The 23834-nt window shown below is 42.8% G+C and overlaps 1 pseudogene across 1 annotated transcript; it reads left to right on the top strand.

The window, feature by feature from the left end:
* Positions 1–23: 23 nt before the first annotated feature.
* On the top strand, positions 24–23503 carry LOC308200955 (annotated as a pseudogene). The gene is made up of 7 exons (XR_013956146.1): positions 24–1055; positions 3564–3933; positions 18739–18800; positions 20754–21038; positions 21711–21773; positions 22231–22346; positions 22539–23503. The product of XR_013956146.1 is annotated as an uncharacterized misc_RNA (transcript).
* The last annotated feature ends 331 nt before the right edge of the window (positions 23504–23834 follow it).

Here is a 23834-nt window from a genome sequence, read left to right as displayed (position 1 = left end):
ACCCAGCAATAAAAGGGGGGAAAGGGAAAAGGGGGGGTGGGGGGAAGGGGGCCACAAACACATTCTCATTATGAAGAAATCTGTCCTCCAAAACAACCACTATGTGTATTGAGGCCCTGCTTCCAAAGGTGTGGCCAAATGTCACTCGTTGATAGGAAGTAGATAATTTATTTTTCTTCTTCTATGCTTCCACGCGGCTTTTGCTTGGTTGTTGTTGTTGTTGTTTTTACCTCTTCCTTTTCCCTTTAATTAAATTATCCTTACTCAACCCATGAGCCTTTTTTTTTTTTTTTCCAGCATACTTTCTTCTTTTGAGGATGGGGAGTGAGAGAGCGGTTGTGGTGGAATCTGGCTGCCCAGCATGATAAAACCACCAAAGGGCAGATTGTTCTTCCAGGAAGGGATCCTGGTCTTCACAATGCAAGAACAGGACTGTCTACTCCATTTCTTTGTTTTGGGCATAGCTCACAGTGATACAGATGTGGAGGAGCCAGAGGTGAAAATCCTCCTTCTCCCTCCCAGACCTGATAGCCATGGGCTTTGGTGGGGGGTGGGACAACAGGTTGGGGGAAGAAGGATTTGACCCCATCTCACTCCCAGGGAGAAAGCATTCTCCACATCATTATCATGAATATCTTTCCCCTCACCCTGCCCCCAGCTATCTGCAGAGCAACAACCCACACAGAAAAGGGTTTGGGGAAATGGTTATGAGAGGCCCTGGTGAGACAACCGAGGTCCCTGGGTTTCCTGTGCAGGCTGAGCAGTACTCAAAAGGAAATGTGACTTGCTCTCCCCACCCATGACAGCGGTGACTAAGGTATCCAATTCCCCAGTGCCTAAAGTACCTGCAGCTGCAAAGGGGTTGTTCAGAAAAGGCTGCAAATCTGTCTAGAGTTGGAAGGAAATCAGCCTTCAGTGCTGAAAGGACAGGACATTTCTCTGCTGACCCAAAGTGAGGAAGGCCTGAACTCTCTACCTCACCATGCAAATTCCTCTGGAGAAGCCTGCAATGTTCCTCTGGCTGCTGGTCGTCACCTTTGCTGCAGCCCCTGAAGGTGAGAGCCCCACTTTTCCTGGGTCAGGGACAAGGGCATGGGTTTTGTGCTCTCTCCTCACAAGGGTGGATCCTCTGCCCAGGACTTGTAGCATTTCAGAACTACTCTTTGCCCTTTCCTGCCCTTCTGTAGGATGTGTAGATGTTGAAGGACCTAAGGAGGATGATCTGGCATAATTCTGCAGTGTCTCTGTACTTCACCTCATGGCATAGGAGAGCTGTCCACCAGCTCCAGGGCTGGAAGGAGTGGGGCCCAAGCTGACTCTTCCTGACCTAGGAAAATCTGAGCTCTGCCCTCCCATGGTACCCTGACCACCCTCTTCAGATGCCCAGAGCATCGCTCAGCGCCATACTGTCTTCTTGTGTTGAGGTATGGGAGAGGCAGGCTGGCTCTGGGCTTAGCTCAGGCTGAAGAAGAAGGAGCAGAAGGAGGATGGCCGTATTGCTGTTGTGTCTCCTTTTCGCAGCAACTCTAGGAGATAAAGGCAGGTCCCAAGAAGGATCCCAGGAACACAAGGCCATTTCTATGCCCAGGTATTTCCATGCCCAACTGTAATGCCTGCCCCATGCATTCCTTCTCTGTGCCATCTCACTTCTCACACTGGGGACTCCAAGCCCATGGAGACAGCAAGGGTTTGGAGGGAGAGAGAGCAAGGACAGCTTTCGAGTTTTAACTTCCCTCTGTAAAAGGGAGAGGAACAGGTTGTGGCCTCTCAGTATTCTTCTCTCCTACCAAATGCCATGCCCTGGAAGAATGGGCAGTGTGTTAGTGGTGGGGAACAACCCTGACTGAGGAGAACATGTGAAAGTAGTAGGGGGTCTTTGGGCACCCTGCACCTATCCACTTGTTACTGTTACTGTTGCCATGTGTTGCAGAGGTGAATGGTCATGTAAGGTTCATGGAGGGTGGAGAGGGGCTGACAGCACCCAGAGGGTCCATGCTTCTCTCCTGCCAGGCCTCTGACCTTTGGGCTTCACTTGTATTAGCAGGAGCCTGGTGTGGGGGTACCGTGTTTGTCTTCTGCATCAACTAAAATTACCTCACATTGCTCAAGTTGCTGTGGACAGGGAAGTGTCTGGTCTTGTGCATTATGTATCTCCAGGACCTCGCCTACTATTTCCACATATGGTGACTTAGCACAGTTTGCAGGATCCAAGTAAAAACCAAGCAAATTCCTCCCTGGGTCTCTGCTTACCCCTGCGATTACCAAGTCCAATGAGGCCATTCATTATCTCTTCCCCAGCCACCCCAGGGCACTGATGTCCTCCTCACATGGGCCACTGGAAGTACCATGGGAAAGAAGATGGAAAGAGAGATGGACACTGCTGTGAATGTGGAAGAAGAAAGAGGAGGGGTACTGCTGGGGAAGAGGGAGTGGAGCAGAGTATGCCTGCCAAGCCGGGGCTGAAAGAGCCTAGCAGGGCCCAGGAGGTTCCCAGGTCTGACTTACACTCCTGCAGCATTTCAGGGTATAGCTGGACCTTGGACCCACAAAAGGTGCAGATGAGCACAGAAAGATGAGCCAAAAGACGAACAAGTGATGTTCAGTCCACTTCTATCTATGCAGGGGTGGGGACCACCTCCAGAGATGGTGTTCTCAGTGATGCTGGGTGTGTGTCATGAGGCCAGAGGGGCCACAGGCTCCATCCACTCCATCCAGCTCTTGCCTCTTCCTTGTGGGAGGCAAGAGCTGTGTTCTTCTCCTCTCTGTGTCCCTTTGGGGTTTAATTCCTCTTCTCCCTGTCCCCAAAACAATGAAATGATCTCACAGAGGGTAGTGCCTTGACTCCTGACGTTGTGCTGCACAGCACTGCTGGGAGACTGGGACTGAATAGATCCAGGCTGCCCTTGGCCTGCTACTGCCCAACTCTAAATGCCACTTCTTAAGGAGAATCCTTGCATGGAAATCATCCTTTCTTTTCAGGTGGAGTGTAGCACAGAAGAGAGAGTTTTTCTGGGATTTTTCTAAGCAAGGATTAAAGGAAGGCATTCCTAGATAAAGCCAATAACTGTTCCAAGGAGCCTTGTAGAATCCCACTCTGAGCAGCTTTGGAATTTTCCAGGGGCAGGCTATTTTCTGGGGACACAGCAATAGCCCCATGTTTCTTGCTCCTCTGGGGTTCATGTGCAACTGGCAAACCAACTCCCCGTGTGTCTATACCCATCCCATTCCCTGTGCTCAGGTACAGCTGGTGAAGGCAGCAGTGGGACTGAGAGGGGCTGGGGACTCCATGTGCTCCTTCTTCCAAGACTCTGGATTCATATTTAGAGATATGTCATGTTTACCAGCAGTTATCTAGACTCTGGTGGGTCTCCTGCCTCAGCAGTCCTTTGGGTGGTACAAAGAAATATGGTTCTGTAGTGTCTGAGCAAACCATTGCTTCCAGGGATAACTCCTGGAGCTAAAGGACTCTATTTTTGTGCACCCTGCAACCTTGGGACTGACTACTGAACCCATGAACTTTCTCACAAAAACTCAGACTTCATACCTGCCCTCTGTCTTTCCAGGTACCCTTTCCAACATAAAAATGGTGGCATCTGGTCCCAAGGAGGGGAAAGTCTTTGGATCGCTCCCACTCACCTGCACTGTAACAGGAGCACCTTTGGATAGCCCTCGCTATGACTGGAATTATGTCCGTCTGGCTCCAACAGGGGAGCTGCAATTTCTAGCGTGGATCTATCCTTTTGGGAATAACACAGGCTATGCCCCACCTTTCCAAAGTCGAGCCACCATCTCGGCAGATAAAGCCAAAAAAAAAGTTTCCCTGCAGCTGCATGCCCTTACAGCCATAGACACAGCCACCTACTTCTGTGCCAGACAGCACACCATAAAATCAATGGAGGCAGAGGCAGCACAAAAAGTGGGAGGACTACTGTGGTGACAGAGCTCTTCCTCAAAGTGACAGTTGCCTGTACATGTTCTCTGAAATAACAGTGAAGATTAGGACTAAAGGATGTTGGATCTCCCAACCTATCCATGGCAACTGAATTTTCAGAGAAGTTTGACATTTATAACAGAAGTCAGAAATAAAATTTCATGTATAAGTCCCATGGGAAGCTCAATCCCCAAACCTTTCACACAACATAGACTTTCATCTAATTCACAGACTTCTCCACAAGCTACTATCACTGCCTCTTCTCCACATCTACCCTGGTGCTCCTTTAATCCCAAGAGAGTAAAAGGAGCAGGGCACCCTCAGCTCTCCATCTCAGAGCTGCTGTGAAGCCTCTTGGGTCTGCCAGATGGCACTTGGCTCCTTCTGTGTGCAGCACAAATCTGCCCCAAGCTGCCTGTCCATCTCCCAAAGGGGGATTGCACCCTTGTTGGAGAGGCTGGGTACCCTTATAGCTCTGGGAACAGCAAAGGTGGATGTTTGCTTTTTTACATGCTGGATCTGGAGATTGGGCCTGAGCAGCAATAGTCTGCTGCAGAGTATTTAAAACCTCAAGCAGAAACACATCCCAGCACTGCCTAATCCTTATTGATAGACCTTCCTCCAGCCTGCTGTGGGTGGCCTCTGCCAGCGCTGGGGCACCAGCAGTGCTAGTCATACAGAAAGATTTCTTAGCTGTGTTGGCACTCAGTCCGGGTAAGTCATGGATGGTGTTTCTTTGTGCACTGATGTCTGGCAGAGAGGGAAGTGCAAGAGCATGAGAGGTACTTCTGACATAGAAGTGCATATGCTCCAAGTATATCTATTTGTGTCTATTCTCCCTTTCTACAGGAAGACAGATGGTCAGAGGTGGCAGTGCCCAGGGCTCTCTCACTACCTCTGCATGATGGCCACTATGGCAGGATTGGACTTTCCCTCTAATCCTTAAATATGCCGCATGTCATTCCAGATGCTCCATGCCTGACAGAGATGATGATATCTTTTTCCAGGGAGGGAATGTTTTCTGGATACCTCCTACTAACCAGCAACATCACTGAAAGCTGTTTGTTTGTTTGTTTGTTTGTTTGTTTTTTCTTTGTGACACTGAGACACTGTGAGGTACAGGTTTTATCAGGCCCTTGAGGATATCTACAAGACATAGAAAAATTTGATGCAAAACCTCATTTAGTTTGCTATGACCTGTCCTTCCAAGGCCAATCACCACCTTTACAGACAAAATGAAGAGCAAGGTATCCCTACAGCTGCATGGCCTCACAGGCACAGACAGAACCATTGTATAAGGTGAAAAGTACCAACCCAGAACTGCAGTGTGGCCCAAGGAAGCACTGCTCCTGAGCAGCATGGGCAGATTTATGCACAAGCTCCTGCCCAAACCCAGTGCAGAGTCTCTGGCTGGGCCTTCTCCCACCGTGCTGCAGCCAGGCTCTACCTGCTATGTGGTACCGGCCTGAGCCCACTCAGGGATGTCAGTTCTCAAATCTGGATCTGGGACCCAAAGCACTTCGAACTCATAGACCTGACAGTGGCAGGCTCTAAAACCCACTGGGTTTCACACTGTACTGTCAGCAAGTTTGCTGATCATGCAAGACCAGGAGGAGTGGTTGATATGTCAGAGGGTTATGCTGTCCCATCCAGAGGGATCTGGAGAAATGGACTGGCAGGAAGCCCATTTGAACTCATGAAGTTCAAGGAAGGGAAACGCAAAGTCCATGCACCAGTACATGCTAGGGGCCACCCAACTCAAAAGCAGCTTGGCAAAAAAGGCCCTGGGTGTCTTGGTGGACACCAAACGGACCACGAGCCATTATTGTGACCTTGACACAAAGAAGACTAATGGTATTCTGGGCTGCATTAGGCAAAGTATTGTCATCAGATGGAGGGAGGTGATCCTTTCCCTCTACTCACCATCAGTGAGGTCACACCTGGAGAACTGTGTCCAGTTCTGAGCGCCCCCATACAAGAGAGTCATGGACATACTGGAGAGAGTCCAACAAAGGGCCGTGAAGATGATTAAGGTACTAGGGTATCTGACATTTGGAAAAGGTTGAGAGAACTGGCACTGTTCATCCTGGAGAAGGGAAGGCTCAGCAGGGAATCTTCTCAGTGTACATAAATATATAAATGGAGGCTGTAAAGAGGACAGAGCCAGGCTGTGGTGGTGGTGCCCAGTGACAGGACAATAAGTAATGAATACAAACAGAAACACAGGACATTCCCTCTGACAATGAGGAAATAATTCTGTACTGTGAGTGCGATGGAGTACTCACACAGGTTACCCAGAGAAGCAGGGGAGTGTTCCTCCTTGTGGATATTCAAAAGCAGTCTGGACATAGTCCTGGGCAACTGGCTCTAGGTGGCCTTGCTTGAGTAGTGGGTTGGACCAGATGACATCCTGAGGTCCCTTTCAAACTCAGCCATTCTGTTAATCTGTGATGTTGTGAATGACTTCCCTAAGTTGGCTTCTATAGTTGCCAGTTCAGGCTTGTAGTGAGTATAACTGTGTATTCCTGATAGGTGCACTCATACAATATACAATATATACATGGCTAGACAAACAGACGTAAACACGAACAGCGCAAACAACCTGAAAGAGCCCGTTTCCCTCTGACTGATCAGGATGAAAGGGCATTAACTGAAATCATGTATATGCATGCACACATCCACATAAGTGTAATACCGGCAGTCTCTCACACTGTGGAGACCTCCAGTAGCTGGCTCTTGACAATGGTCTATCCTGTAGCTTCCCCTGCAATCCCCAGTCTCCTCAGTTGCCCACGTCTCTGAGGTCCACAACCTCAATTCAGTATCTGGCTCTCACACACAGGCACCCACTCACACACCCTATTAAATGCCTTTCCTCTCTCCCCCACCCCAGTAACAGACCTTAGACAGCTGGCAATGGATTCCTTGGTCTCCTGGTTGCCTCACATGCAAAGACATGGACACACGTAAAAGGGTTTCTCTGTTAGATGGTCCAGACCTCTTGTCTTAGCAGTAGCTCATCTTCAGATGTCACAGTTTATGCACTGTGGTACTGTACTCTGGTACTTGGTTTGGACCTCCTGTTCCCCAAAGCAAATCTCAGTCAAATCTCAGATCCCCTGGTTTCTCCAGTATCTGGCCCAGACTTACGGCTGCCTTAATACCTGAATCCCAATTTTTATATCCTACTAATTGGTTAGTCTGGCTTGATGTTCTTTAGTGACTGCACACATTGACATATACACTCAAACAATATGTACTTACTTCAGTCTTTTTTTTTTCTAATTGCTGGTATTCCAGGCACAGGAGCCCTTATGACCCATGGTCTCCTCTCCAGTTGCTGGTACCACCATGGCCCAGGCCCTTATAGTCTGACCATACAAAAGACCTACATGGTCTTTTTTTCCCAGTTGCTAGCATTTAAACCTTAATACACAGACATGAACACAGAATAGAGAGGCCCCTCAACAACAAATGAACTGCCAGCCCCCAGTGCACATAACAGGACCTTTTAATACCTTTTTCCTTCTGTTTTCCCAGACATCTCTCCCTGAATCACCTTGATATCTCCCATTTTCACATTTTTCTCTCCCTTTGACAAACTCTTTGTATATTTTAACAATCTTCTTACAACACCTCATAATAAGGTGTATTATCCTCAACGCACTCTAGGAGTCCCCTGGATTGCTTACAGCCTCCTGTGTAGCTTTTCCACCAGACATCTGGGTGTCTGAAGTCCCCCACCAGGATGAGAGCATCTGAGCATGATGTTTCCTGTAGTTGAAGCAATAAGGCCTCATCAACAGGTTCCCCTTGATCAGGCAGCCTGTAGTAGATGCAAACTACCAGGTATACTTTATTGGTGTGATCCTTAACTTGCACCCACAAACTCTCAACCATGGCTGTTTCTCAACCATGTTAATTTAAAGTCGATCCATTCTGTAACATTGAGGGCAATACAGCCACTCCTTCTTCCCTGCCTATCTCTTCAGAAAAGCTTGTAGCCCTGTATTCCAGTGTTCCATTTGTGTGATCCATCCCACCACATTTCAGTAATAGCAATCAGGTCGTATTTGTCTAATTGCACCATGGTTTCCAGCTCCTCCTGCTTGTTTCCCATGCTGCATGCGTTGGTGTAGAGGCACTTCAGCTGGGCTATCAGTCACATCACTTTTCCAGAAAACTCTTCCTGACTGCTTTGGGACAATTCACAAGTATATCCCTGTTGTTTCCTAAGTTCCCAGGTTTGCTTCCTTCACTCAGAGGTACATCCCCTCCCCGCAGTGCATCTAGTTTAAAGCCCTCCTGATAAGCCCAGCCAGCTTGTTGCCCGGAACACTCTTGCCCTACCTGGTCAGGTGCGCCCACAGTTAATCACACAAAATCTGGTTTGTCCATAAATAGTGATATCTGTGGTTGACATTGGATCTGTCAGGTTCCTGATACATACTCAGAACTGAAGGGTGGATCTGTCTAAATAATTTTACACACTCTATTCTGTCACCAAGGCCAAGTCACCATCTCTTCTGGGAGAGCAAGAAGAAGATCTTCTTGTGCAACTGCTTGCTGATACTTAGTTCTGTGCCACTCACACTGACATAGAGAGGATTGTATCAAGCCAGCGCAGTTACATAAATAACTGATCCATTTTGTCTGGGAAAGTGAGCCAAAATTGTGCATTTTAGTAAGATGCTGTATTCTTGTGGTTGAAATGCATTAAGGTACTTTTATGTGTTGGATTTATGGAACTCTGAAAGAGAATAGTAGAGCAAGATATTAAAGAAAATATAACTCAGCAATAAACAAGCTACCTGCATGTCTTACACAGCTGTGCTTTGAAAATGTGCCAGAATCCATAACTGAGAGTGAATCTACCCATTTATCTCCTGCACTGCACTGAGACATGGGCAATGTCTCGCCCTTCCCAAATGAAACTGCTGTACCTGAAGGTATATGTAGAAACCAGTGTTGTTTGCCACTGGCATCTACTGATGCCACTTCCTAAGCCATTCTGTGAAAACATTCAGTAACTAGTGGGTTAGAAAAGAAAAAAAGAAAAAAAAAAAAAAGGGACTGCAAGGTTGAATTCAGTCTTTTCATCTCTTTCTTGGACCAGGCACAAATATGAAGCTGGGAAACTTCTGATTTGTGACTTCTGGAAGAGGGAGACACAGTTTGAAAAGTGAGAATTTATAACACAGCAGTTGTTCTTGGAAATTCAGAGAATGTGTAGTGAAACACATGTTGTGTGACTCTCCTCACCAGATTGATCCAATGTACGGATTTTGGCTGGAATAAAGTTAAGTTTTTTATAGTAGCTTGCATTAGGCTATATTTTGGATTTGTGAGGGAAATAGGGTTGATAACACACTGATGTTTTGGTTACTGCTGAGCAGCACTTACCAAGAGTCAAGGTCTTTTCTAGTTCTCACACTGCCCTACCAGCAAATAGGGTGAGGGTGCACAAGAAGTTGGGAAGGGACACATCCAGAACAACGGTCCCCAGCTGACCAAAATGATACTCCATACCACATGATGTCATGCTCAGCAATAAAAGCTGTGGGGAAAGAAGGAGGAGTGGGAAATGTTTGGAGTTATGGCATTTGTCTTTCCAAGTTGCCATTATGCATGATGAAACCCTGCTTTCCAAGAAACGGCTAAAAATCTGTTTTCCAGTGGAAAACAATGAATATATTCCTATTTTGTTTTGTTTGCATCTGCAGCTTTTGCTTTCCCTCAAGTCTTTATCGCAGTACATGAGTTTTCTCACTTCCAGTTCTCCACTATCCCACTGCAGGAGTAACACAAGTCAGCACTTGTGTGGTACTTAGCTGGCATATGCCGGGGTTAACACCCAACACCCAACTTCTTCTGATTGATCTAGTTCTCCACCCATATACCACCTACTCAGTTTAGCCTCTCTCATTTCCAGATATGCTTTCTTACATGCAGAGAAAGATATGGAATAGAATAGATCTCAGAGTCAGTCACCTACAACATCCCTGGCATACCCATCACTGATAGCAGCTGAGCTTGGAGTTGGATCCAACACACTCTGGGAAATGCCTAAAACCTAGCTTTACTCTATCCTTTCTCGAGAGTCCAATGTAATGTTTCATCCTTTCAAAGCCAAGTCATCAGCTCTGCAGATCCTTCTAAGGACCAGCTCTCCCTGCAACAGCTGCATACACAGCTGCATATTTCTGCAGGAAAAAATTGAATTTCTTTAGAAAAAAAATCATAATGACTGATGGAAAGAGCAGGACAAAAGAAAAAGAAAAAAAGAAAAAAAAGGTGACAAGGCTGAAATGTTATCAGAGTTTTGATAGTTGGGTACAAAACCATTTTCTTCCCATTCTTCATGAGGAAAGTTTTCCTTGAAATGTCTGAAGGGTAATTTCATGATTTTAGGGAATCCAACAAGTAGCCACAGTAAACACAGTAAATCAGCCCCCACTCCTTTTCTCCCCATACACCAATTAGACAGGCACCATAGTAGAAATTGAACTAGAGTACAGTTTTTTTCTTCACAAAAAGACTAAAAATGTCTTATTGGCAACTTGGCAGAACAACCTGGGGATCCTGCGGGACTCTGGTGAACATGAGCCAGCAAATGTACCCATGGGAGTAAAAAGGATGGAGCCAGGCTTTTCTGAGTGGTACCTAGTGACATGACAAGAAGAAATGGGCAGAAAATGAAATACAGGAAATTCCACTTAAACATAATGAAGAGCTTTTTCACTTGGAAGGTAACTGAGTATTGGAACAAGCTGCCCAAATAGGCTGTATAGTCTCCATATTGAATACTCAACTAGATAATGGCACTTAGGAACTTGGTTTAGCTGACCCCACTTTGAACAGGGGTTTGAGATCAGACAGTCTTCTAACATGTCTTCCAGCCTTGTTCATTCTGTGATTCTATGTTTTCTGGCATCACCCCCCATCCTTCAAATCTTAGCACATCTGTACAGCAAAATAGGCAATGACACCAAGCAAAATTAACCTCTGATGAGTATGTGTATCACAGACTTATTTTGCTACGGCATAAATATATTAGAAATAAAAGTAATTTGGTAGATGATCAGTCCAGAATAGTCCTAATATGTAAGACAAAATTAAACTGACACTTAACGTGTTTGGGTACATCTGGTCTCTGACATTAAGAAAATGTCCTACCTTAAATCTCCAGAATTTTATTGAAAAGAAATCTAGAATAAATTTATTTAAGAGTAAAGAGCTCTGAAATTGATCCATATTCAATGTCACCAAGTATGGGCAATGTTCCAGTGAGGGAGGCATACCATTTCCTTTATCTACCACAGGAGTGATGTTGACAATGTTACTTTTAATTTACAGCAATTGCTCTGTGGTTTGATTTTCCACCAGTAAAAGAACAGAGAGGAAGACAAAATGCAGCATTCAAAAGACATCAAAGAAGGTGTGTCACCTGGTACTGAAATGAAATCAGAAATGTTTTTGTATGACTATTCATTACTGTGTGGACTAGGTATCACAGTAATTGAAGGGGACTGAACTACACAACACAAACTGACTTCCTGAAGAGCCTGCAGGTGTATAATATTCCACTTCCTCACAACCTCAGAGAACAGATTTGATCATGATGCATGCTGTGGGACAATCACTATATGACATGCTAGTTTTTCTTGCACTCAAATATGGGTGTTGGGCTCAGGCTAATCTGATTTTGAACATCTAATGGTCTGCTCTTGGTCACCAGGTGGTGTTTTACCTGCCACAGTTCAGAAGGTTGTATCTAAGTTACTCATTGTGTCTCCTTTGTAGCCAGTAGAGAGAAAATCCAGGAACTGGGCTTGATGTTCCTTTTGGGTCCCTTACAACTGTGTCTCTCCAGCACTTCTGCCTGGATCCCTCAAGTGCCAGCATGGCTGGAATGTATGCCCAGCAACCCTGCCAGGATGCCAGGCCTGTCTTGCAGTGCACAGACACAGAGGAGGGACAGTGTGAATAAACAGAGAGTGAGTTAAGAGAAGATTTCATGAGAAAAGATGAGAAGAAAGGACAGACTGTGGTGTTCAGCTGCAGGGCTCAGTCAGACAAGCATAGTGACTGGCCTCACTTTACACATGATTTTTCTACCCTTTTCTACCTATCCCTCTTTGTTCCTCCTGCTGCTCCTTCCCCCTGCACACCTCCATGGGTTTTCAGAGCTCTGCAGTTTCTGCATCCTCCTAGTCCAGCCTCTTTCTGGTTCACAGGTCCAAAATTCAGGTTGATCTTCCTGGAAATTATGCCTGTAGCTTGCTAGCTTATCAACCACTGTGACTGGGAGTTTTGTTTCTTGTTATTGTCTTCATTTTTGCTTTGATAGGTCTGTGTCTCAGCATTTTGCTTACAGTTCCCCTTCTTTATTTCTTATCGTCCTGATCCACAGATCTTCATTCAGACAACCCTGATTGAATCAACATTCTCATACTGCATTTCTTTCTTTATCAAGTAGTACAACTGACCAGGTTTTCTGGTCACTGTCTCCCACCTTAGAATCATAGAATAAGCTGTGTGCTAGGACATCCAAGGGAAGTGGAGCTCTCTGGTTGAGATACCTGTGTAAAGAAGACAGTACCCACGAGAGAGACACCAAGTAATCTTTCCATAATTCATAATCCCTGATATACATGCCGTCAGTCTGGTATTCTGTCCTATTGACAAGATAAGGTTTTCCTTATAATATTTTGAAAGGACTTATTCCTTCTCTTACCTGAGGGGAGATTCTATTTCTTATCAGAGCAATTGGCAGAACATCTATCCATTTAAGAAGAGTTTCTTGACATAACATTGAAAGCTGCCTTTTGAGGGTTTGATTCATCCTTTTGACCTTTCCATTAGACTGGGGCATCCAAGGGGTATGTATGTCCCATTTGAATTGAAGAAACTTTGATAGCTTTTGGACTATTTCTGAAATGAAATGAGGACTATTATCTGAGGATCACCCTTCAGGGATTCCAAATCTATGAATTATTTCTTTCAAAAGAGCTTTTACAACTTCTCCAGCCCAATTGGTGTGGCAAGGGAAAGCTTCCAGTCACCCTGAAAATGTATCTACTAAAACAGGTAGGTATTTATAATGCCTACATATCAGCAGCGCAGAGAAATCTATTTGCCCGTGTTCCCCAGGGATTATCCCTCATTTCACTTCATGTGCAGGTGGTCTTCTTTGTATTTTGGGATTACTTACACAGCAAGTTTGACATATTAATTTCTCTGCCTTTTATCAGGGCCTCAACCACATGTTCCTGTAAGGCACCTTTTTGACTACCAAATCGGCTTTTCTGTTTCCTTGAGTCACTTCTCCTTGTCCTTTTTAGTGGCTAGGTATTGATTTACTGCTAATTCCTTTTGTTCTAAAAGCACATGCAACAATGTCAATATTTCTTGTCCATATTTTATACGGTTTCCATGTGAAGTCAGTAATTCTTGTTCTTTCCACATGGCTACATGGGCATGTATGACTCCAAAAACATACTTAGACTTGGTATATATGTTAACTTTCAGATCTTTCTCTATTTCAAGAGCTATAATCAACACAATAATCTTGGCCTTTTGTGCTGAGGTATTCCAAGGTAATGGTTTAGTTCCTATTTCGTCCTGGATGGTTACCACCTCATATCCAGCTTTCCTCTTCCTGTCATGCATGAAACTGCTGCCATTTGTATATAGCTGTAAATCTTCATCTTTTAATGATTCATCCTTTAAGTCTGGTCTGCTGGCATAGACTTGTTCAACAGTAGCCAAGCAGTCATTCTGTAATGGTTCTTGCTTAGTTATTGGCAACAGGTTCAATGTAGATACCATACCCAGTGTCTCTTCCTCTTGATATATCAGAATAGCTTGATATTTGGCCAATTGACTCAGAGAAACCCAGTAATGTCATTTATCATTTATAATTGTCAGAAGTTCATGAGGGACCATTGTAGTTATAGGTTGTCTCAAAGGAAGATTCCAGGCCTTCTGGATTAATAAAGCAGCTGCTTCTACAGACCATAAGCATGCAGGCCACTCTTTACTTATTTCATCAAGTTGCTTTGAGAATTAAGCCACTGGTCTTTTCCAGATCCTGAGCATTTGGGTTATCACTTTTAAGGCCCAATGTTATCTTTCATATTGTGAGAAACAAAGTTGTGTTTTTGCAATAGAAGTTGTTTTTGCAGTGGAAAATGCCACTAGCCTTGCATATTTAAAAGTGATTGTGCAGGCATGACAGTAGCATAGCAGTGGGAATTATATTAAGAAGGGGAAGGTCCCACTGTCCCAAAATAAGGAGGATAGCTAAGAAAAACAGGATGAGCAGTATAAAATCAGTAAAACCAAAAATCACGAGCCCTCTAGTTAGGAGATAAGAAGGAAAAAAAGGAAAAGGAGAAATTAATGGTTGGTCAAATGAAATAGTACATATATGGTATTGAAAGGCATCCACTAGCTTGTGAACCTATAGTACTCAACTAATGAGGAAGCAGGAGAGAAATCAGGTGTTGGGTAATAGGGAATACAAGGTCATGGTATACTTTTACTCTGCGCTCCTGCTTGCTGGATGCCCACCATTGCAATTGCGAATAAAATAGCTTCACAGAAGATTCTGTCTGAGAAAATTATTGAGATTTTTTCTCACAATATACATACAATTGAAAAGGCTTAGTCATGTCAGGGAAGCCTAAGAACAGAGCTTCCATTAGTTTTCTTTTTATCTCATCAAAATTTTTCTGGTACTCTGGAGTCCATTCCAGTAGTTCTTCTGGCCCTTTGATAACATCATATAATGGCTTAGGAATAAGTCCAAAATTTGGAATCCAAATGCAGCAGAACCCAGCCATTCACAAGAAACCTCTTAACTGTCTCTTGTTTTTTGGTACTGAAATTCTGCAAATCATTTCTTTTCTTTCTGTCACAAGTTTTCTTTGTCCTTTTAAACTGCATTAATTGCAGCATGGTATTACATTCAAGTATCCATTTTTTGTTCAAGCCTCACCATCCTCCATTTTATATTGTGGTCACAACTGATTACAATACCTTTTCATCTTTACTTTGTTCATTAGGTCCCCAGAAAATTTAATCCAATTCCTTAAAATACACCCCAAAATGGAACAAGGGGAAACAGTCAAGGATTGGCTAGATCCCATATTTCTCAAAAAGTGTTTTCTTGTGCACTCAGCTCTGACCTTCTGTCAGTAAAGATCGCTGGTCCTCTAGCAACCATCAAAAATCTACATGTATTTATTATAGGCTTCCATTGTGTATCTTAAGATGCAACTTCCCGTGTCACAAACTGATGCAGGAAGTAAGGTCAACACGTACAGAAGGGGAGGTCAACATAACCGTTGAATGGACGGAGTTTACTCAGATAAGCCTGTTATAGTGGGAACCCAAATGGATTTATCAGCCTTGAACACTGACAACAAGAAGTAGATAAGGAAGTAGAAAGAGTTACTCATGTAAACTTTAGGTGAAGCTTATCCCATTAACATAGAAAAGTACCCACCCTTAGGCAAGGGAAGTCCCCTACCACTAGAAATCCCTTACCCTTAGAGAGTGTGTAGTAAAAAAGTAATGTACTGTATCTTTAAATGAAAGCAAGAAGTTAAAAGACCAATCATATAAGTGCATGCTGTCATTGAACCTGAGGAAGTGATGATCTTGCATTTTGTAATATATAAAAGAACTAACTGTTCTGAGTAAGGGTGGCATGTGAGCTTCGTGGAGTTACCACCTGGCATTCATCTCTGTGCAGACATGAAATAAACAAATGTCTTGATTCTGAGTGCTAATCAGCTCCTTGCACACTGGGTAAAGAACACCATTTTGGGACAAGACTGACCATGCCAAAAATGTGACAGGATAATCAGGGTCTTTCTGATATTGAGTGATAACATGGCAACAGACCACGGACTAAGTTTGATATATTATAAGTACCCATACTGATTAATTAAGCCCGAGAAGAATGCAATCAGTCTAAGCATAAGGTTAAGAAAACTGAAATGGAGAAGCTACTTACCGTGTTGTCAAGGCACTAATGTTACCTACGGATGAGCAACAATAAGGAAAGTTGTCACAGAGTCACAGAATCACAGAATCACAGAATCATAGAATCATAGAATCATAGAATGGCTTGGATTGGAAGGGACCTTAAAGATCATCTAGTTCCAACCCCCCCTGCCATAGGCAGGGATGCCACACACTAGATCAGGTTTGCCAGGGCCCCATCCAGCCTGGTCTTGAACACCTCCAGGGATGGGCCATCCACAACTTCTCTGGGCAACCTGTTCCAGTGCCTCACCACCCTCTGAGTAAAGAACTTCTTCCTAACATTCAATCTAAATCTCCCTTCTTTCAGTTTAAACCCCCCCCGCCTTGTCCTATCATTATGTACACGAGTAAAGGGTCCTTCTCCATCCTTTTTATAAGAACCCTTTAAGTATTGAAATGCCCCAATGAGGTCTCCCCAGAGCCTTTTCTTCTCCAGGCTGAACATCCCCAGCTCTTTCAGCCTTTCTTCATAGGAGAGGTGCTCCAGCCCTCAGATCATATTTGTGGCCCTCCTCTGGACCCATTCTAACAGGTCCACAACTTTCTTGTACTGGGGGCCCCAGACCTGGATGCAGTACTCCAAGTGGGGCCTCAGAAGGGCAGAGCCAAGGGGGACAATCACCTCCCTTGACCTGCTAGCCACGCTTCTCTTGATGCAGCCCAGGATATGGTTGGCCTTCTGGGCTGCAAGCACACACTGCTGGCCTCATGTCAAGCTTCCGACCTACCAGAACCCCCAAATCCCTCTCCTCAAGGCTGTTTTCAATAGGTTCTTCTCCCAGTCTGTACACATGCCTGGGATTGCCCTGACCCAGGTGCAGCACCCTGCACTTGGACTTGTTGAACCTCATTCGGTTCATGTAGGCCCACTTCTCAAGCTTATCCAGGTCCCTTTGGATGGCATCCCTTCCTTCTGTTGTATCAACTGCACCACTCAGCTTGGTGTCATCTGCAAACTTGCTGAAGGTGCACTCAATCCCATCATCTATGTCATTGATGAAGATATTGAAAAGCACCAGCCTCTACCTGGACATAGAGCCAATGACCACCACTCTCTGGGTGCATCCATCAAGCCAATTCCTTATTCACAGAAAGGTCCACCCATCAAATCCATATCTCTCCAATTTAGAAATCAGGATGTCATGTGGGACCGTGTCAAAAGCCTTACAGAAGTCCAGGTAGATGACCGGTCGGTCTTCCTTTGTCAACTGATGCAGTCACTCCATCATAGAAGGCCACCAGATTGGTCAAGCATGATTTGCCCCTGGTGAAGCCATGCATTTGATTGTCAACATCTCATATTCTCTTTCACAAACACCTTCACCAGGCAACACTCCTTGACCAGCCAACAAGACCAGCCAACTACTCTTACAAGGTTGTGACCTTCAGTTGTGACCAACAAGCTGATGCAAGAGTGTCAGATGTGTTTCTAGAAGGTTGCTGGTCTGTGGATAGACTATTATCTGGTGAATAGTTTGTCCGTATACCCAAGGAGGGCATTGTCTAGTCCATTCAGGAGCAACTGAGTGAGTCAACACAGTTGTTGTGTATCCCCTGTAAATAGTCTATCAATATCTTTAAAGACCAACAACAGATAAATCACAGTTTTTTTTTATGTGAATTGGTTATGTAAGTATGTTATATAAGTGTTCTATTCTTTTATTCTCCCATGCCATAACAGAGGAAGGGAGCATCTCGCCACGCATATGCATAACAAATGTATTCACGTGAATTTTATTTTTCCCTGGACATTATGTTTCACACAAATCTTTAGATGCTGTTCATGCTAAGAGTGCAGAATTTGACCATTATGCAGCATTTGATCAATCCAACTTGCACCACCCACAGCAATATACTTATTTAATAATGCCTCTATGGTACAATATATCTCTACCTAATAAAGAACAGTTACCAAAAGCATGATTTACTGAGGTACTAAATCACCCTTAACCCTGGGCCATCCAGAAAGATAACAGCTCTAAAAGCCCAGAGTCAGCACTTTCCTCTTCTTCCTGGGAAAAAAATAAAAATAAAAACTAAAATAAAAAGAAATTCCTAAGTGAAAAAACAAAGAAACAAACAGAAGCAGAACACTTCTGCAACTCTGAAGAGTTTTGCTAATTTCTGTAGAATCATACACAACTTTTGTTTTTTTTCATTAGGCAAAAATCTAAGTCCTAGGTAGGTTTAAATCCCCACTTTTGACCCATGGTCAGATTCTTATTTGCAAATCTATGTGATTTCTTTGTGTGGTACATCGGTATACCTGTCTCATCTGAAATACTGTGAAGTAAAAAGGAAGGAAGAGGCGCTTTTTGTAACTAAGTATATCACTGTGTTGAGAACTTGGAGTAGCACAATGGCACAAACACTCTAAGGGCTCATACAAAAACCTGAGACTGCAAAAAGAAAAATACATTTCAAGGAAGAAAGAAAGAAAGAAGGGAATGTGTTGAAGGAGCAAACTGCAGAATTCCTGTGACTGTTTATTCTGCAAGTATATTGCTTATTGAGTTAACAAAAGAGAAGAGGAAAGAGTTTTAAAAGCTTTGGCCTGCATCAAGTTGTTTGAAATCTCTCTACTACAAAATATTTTGCCCCCCCAGTTTTGGAAAGAAAAGTTTCTTTGGAGAGCTTTCATAGCATTTCATTCACAGATCCATTGGACTAACCACTGTCATTTTGTTCCTTGATTTTATACACCTTTAATATGTAGTGAGGAAATCGTTTCTTTTTTTCTGACTACGCAGAAACACTGTGGAAACAGACAAGCTTGTATTTGGAAGTGGGATCACTTTCTCAGTTGAACCAAGTAAGTTCCATTTGTATTACAACTAATATATTTTGTAAGTTTGAGGTGGGGTGGACAAAGTGGAGTAAATCTGAAGTGGGGTGGGTTGTATGATGTTACAGTTAAATGAGAATTTTCTGTTGCTAGGGATCTCTTGAACATGCATACACCAACCAGGTGTTCAAGTCCTCAGTTTAGTTAGCAAAACCTTTCTGGACCAAAAAAGTTGTTCTCCTAGTTGTGTGCATCAGCATTACTCCACATATCCTCAACACCACCTCTCCCCGACCCTCTTCCCCCCAGTAGCTGCACTACTAAATTTAGCACTGTATTGATTATACCTACTGGAGATGGTATTTTGGCCCAGCTTTAGCATGAGGTAAAGTTAGTTCTTTTCTTTCATTTGTGTAACACTAAGGCGCATGGAAAGGAAAATGGAGACATAAAGGGTTTCAGCAGAAATATCCTGTGGAAAAGCAGGGCATATGTGATTTAGCAACAACTGTTTGAAATGTGAGAAAGCACTTCATATTTAGAAATGTCACTCTCATAAAGGCGATCTTTATAAGGATGGTCTATCTACCCCAGCTTTTCTGTGGGAATGTGAAGCAATAAAGTCTTCCCTGAGCCTCAACCCAAACTCTCTCAGCCTGTCTTCATAGGAGAGGTGTTCCAGCCCTCTGATCATCCTTGCAGCCACCTCTGGACTCACTCCAACAGGTTAATATCCTTATTATGTTGGGGACCCCAGAGCTGAACACACTACTCTTGGGGGGGAGTCTCATGAGAGATTGCCACGGCCAGGCACGGGCTGTGATGCTGAAGGAGCTATAACTTAGGTGTGGACAAAATGCTTATAACCTCACCTTAAACCAGCTCCTATGCAAGGAGATGAGAGAGAGTCAGCTCCAAGTCCCAGCAGCTGAACTTCCAGGACAGGCAATGCACATGAACATATCAGGAAATCCTGGATAAGCATTTAACTGGGGATGAACATTTCAGAGATCTCTTCTTTTTCTCCTAGTTTTTCACAGTAATGACAGGGGTAGGTTTCAGTGAAAGCAAAAATGCTTAGTACAAAGATGCCTTAAGGATCTACGGGAGACTTGTTTCTTTCAGAAGGAATAGGCAGAAAGAAGACAGAGTAAATGGGATATGTGGAATGGCACTGAAAGCCTCTGTTAGTTGCCCTAGTTTTATTTCTTAGGATGGCTCAGCATTACGTAGTGAAATGGTCTCGTAACTTGGAAATCACTCCAGAGCTCACGTAACGCTATTCACTTGTTAAGTCTAGAGACTTTTCTATGCCTGGGTCAGGTTCCTCAGAGAAATATTATGGAAATATTGAAATAACAGAATCTGGAAAGAAAATCTCCTTGGACCTGTACATTTGTAAATTAAAATTTAACTTCATCTTCTGTTTTAGCAACATTATTTTGTATCTGCAGGTAATCCCACCCAATCCCACTTATTGGAACAGTACTGTAGAGTGGAGTGTCAGAGTCCTATCACTTATATTCTATGGTTAAGCCTTTTAACCTCATCAAGTAAAGGATTTTTGCACAATTAAAAAAGGATCTTTTATCATGTATCATGTTAGAAACATATAAGTCTGCCCTTGAAATAAATGTTCTTTTTATGATGTAAATTATTATGAATTATTAATGAATATGATCATTTGTGTTGTATTCTTAAGAACTCCCTCTTTTCAAGGTGCCTAACTTAAATGAATTCACATATAGGTATGAGTTTTGGTAAAAAAAAAAGTTTAAGACTCCAAGGGATTAAAACCTTCCATTAAAATCCCACTGTGCTCCCTTTCTTTATTTTATCTGCTCTTTGGGAAACAGAAGGAAGAAGACACTCAGGTGTCAGGGGACAAACATGAGTGGGCTATGTTTGAATCGCAGGTGATTTAGCTGTCAAGAAAGTATGCAGAAATAAAGTTATTCTAAAGTTATGCTTCTTTTTCAGACAGACAAGAATATTCTACACCAGAAGTCATTGCACTTAAATCAAGTGAACCCAAACAATATAGCAGCAAATTTAACATAGCTTGTTTGGCAAGGACATTCTACCCTAAGAACATCAGTCTTGATGGGCCTGAGGGTCACATTGTATATGATCTGAAGGCACCTCTTGTCACATCAGAGGGGATGTACAGTACCTGGAAGGTAATTGGAGTAACACCAGATGCAGAGGGGACCTGCAGGGCTGTGCACAAGAGGAATGAGACTGCAACCAGCACAATCCTGCCAGGTACAGTGTTTTTTACAAGCACAGACTGATTCTGGGAGATGCCTCTTCCAAGATACTTTCTTATTCTTTGAGCATCTTCAGGAGCAAGAAAGTACAGTCAGAAAGATATTTAGGTGTTTAGATATGTGGAAGTGAGATATTCCAAAGTACAAAGTACATGTAGATGATCTTAATTCAACTACTTAAGCACTGGACTTTTCTTCTTTTAAAAAAAAAAAGGGGGGGGGAGAACAACCAAACAACAACAACAAACCAAAACCAAAACTCTTTACGTTTGTGAGTCTACCTTTATCTAACGCAAAATTGTTCAAGGCACATGAGTGTACATGTCTGATAGCAGAAAGTTTGAAATAACTTATGAAAACAAAAAGAAAAGGAAAATACGTTTTTAACCCAAAACTTCTGGTTATTTTTTGATTATTTTTTTCTTGTGGTAAAATGCATTTCAAAACGGATAGAAAAATCCTCAACAATCTTGGTGGATTTTTCTGCAATCACACATAGAAAGATAGTTTTTCTCTTCAAATTAATACCAGAATTAATGTCTGCCTGCCGTCTGATACTCCAATAATGCTTATCTACTGCTGGGAAAAGGGGTATAGATGTGCTTTCTATAATTCTCGTTTTATGTAGTTTAGATACGGTTTATAGTGTGTCTCAATCATTCAACAGAAGAGAAAGCTGAAGAACTGGCGACAGTGAATGCTTGCAACATTACGGATGCCTCTACAAAAGGTTAGTTGCTTAAAGCAATAGTATAGTTTATGTACTTTACTGGTGATTCAGTAAAAATACATGAAAATGTATTATCTTTGGTACAGAAATGTCTGAATTGTAGATACTTATTAAACAATAAGTTTCACTGATTGTGGATTCTGTATGAAGACATAAAAAATTACTTTCTCTAGTGTAAAAATGTCAGAATTGGAAATATTTATTGAGGAATAAGCTGCTTTTTTGGGTTAACAGGTTAAATAGCTGAGAAATTTCCCTGGGATAAACCAGCAATGGGAAGTAAATTCTCACTGGGCAGGCATTTCTTCCTCTCGTCCTTGAACTTGATGAATTTCTCTGCCATCTTTCCCTCTGCTCCTCCTTCCCTCACCATCTATGATGTGTGGATTTTCCCCTTTTTTTTTTTGACAGCATCAAGGCCAAAATCTCTTCTATCTTTTTCTTCTTTTGAAAACAGATGTCAAAATGGAAAAAATGAATATGCTCTTCATGGCTGTTTTGTGTTTGAGAGTCCTGCTGGCAAAAAGCATTGCCTTCAGTACTCTCATGACTATCAAGCTATTCATCTTTGAGGTAGGAAATAAATTGTTCAGTCCCTGGGAACATGGGAGGGAAGCGTAGGGAGTGCAGACGATTTGGGTTTGCAACCTCCTGTAACCCCACAAGGAGTGATATTATCTCAGCTCTTCTGGTTTCCACAGAATGAATCAATGTTTCCAGTGACTAACTCATTGGTTGTTCATCCGCAATTTGCTTTTACACCAGGCTAGACCAGAGAACCTCAGGTTACATCAAAAATCTTCTGCTGGCAGCTTCAAGTGGAGAAAGTCTGGAGAAAAGTCCAGACAAGTGAGGACTACAAAGGGAGAATCCCCAAATCCAACAAATTTGAAAAAGGGGAAGGAAAAAAGTAGGTGGGAGAATTCTGAAGATCAAGTACAGAAAATGACCAAAAAGATTATCCAGTTTATTCTGAATTCACAGAAATTAGGCACAACTTCATTAAACAAACTTTGCTCTTTCAGGTACAGGGTAAGCGAGCCAGCGATGGGCTGAAGAGTGGGAGAAAACATGTAACAGTGTAATTTAAACACTGTGGCTCAGCTTTGCTGCCAATAAACATCTAAGGAACCAAAGAAGCAATACCCTTTCCCAGTTCCTGTAGATCTTTGAGTCCCATCACTTCATCAAGGTGCTCTTCAGTTAACACCATCTGAAAGCTTTCTTAAACAGTTAATATTGTTGAACTCTTGTCTTGCTAAGTTTCATTAATTGTTACAACAATTTTTTGTTATATTTGATTCATATCAGAAATTGTCTTCAACCTACTGCTAAGCAGGAATACTTAGATGTCCTACTCCTCTGTCCACTGCATTAAAGTACCCAAGGTGCTTAGATAGTTTTGAAAGCTTAAAACTGAGCTTTATACTTACTATGCTTTAAAGGAACATCTCTATTCGTATTACATTACTGTCTACAAAAGTAATGCCATACTGCTTAGGGATCCCAGGCAGAGAGGAAGCGTTATATGGTTTTAATTTTTAGATGCTTTTATTAGTGCTAATTTTCTAGTGTAGGTGAACATATTTCCACTGGACCTAAAGGAACTCATGTTAGACAGATATATAGTAGGATTTTCCCTTGCTCCTCCGGAAACTTTCTTCTCTTTGTCAGGTATATGGAGCCAATATTTTAGGTTTCTTAATAAAGATCAAAATAAAATTTTATTATGCTGAAGTGTTGTATGGTTTGCACAGTGTCCTTACTTCTGAAAATTTGGTGGAAATTGATAAAATTCAACTGTCCTATCCAGTGACCACTGAGAACTAGGAAATCACCTACCACAAGATATATTTCCCTTAGATTAAAATTGTTTTTCTTGGGTTTTCCACGGGGTAAGAGAAATATTGCCTGGCACATTTAAAAGATTTCAGGAAGGCTAAGAAATTTGGCTTTGCTTTTAAATGAATTTTAATTATTCATGCCCTTTTAAATTAGTCAGGCTCAAAATTTTTGATTGCAACAAAAAGAAAAATAGTCAATATGAGAATAAGGAATGAA

The sequence above is a fragment of the Anser brachyrhynchus genome (genome assembly GCF_964034855.1).
Source record: "Anser brachyrhynchus genome assembly, chromosome: 11".
NCBI lineage: Eukaryota > Metazoa > Chordata > Aves > Anseriformes > Anatidae > Anser > Anser brachyrhynchus.
This window is presented reverse-complemented; position numbering and strand designations above follow the sequence as displayed.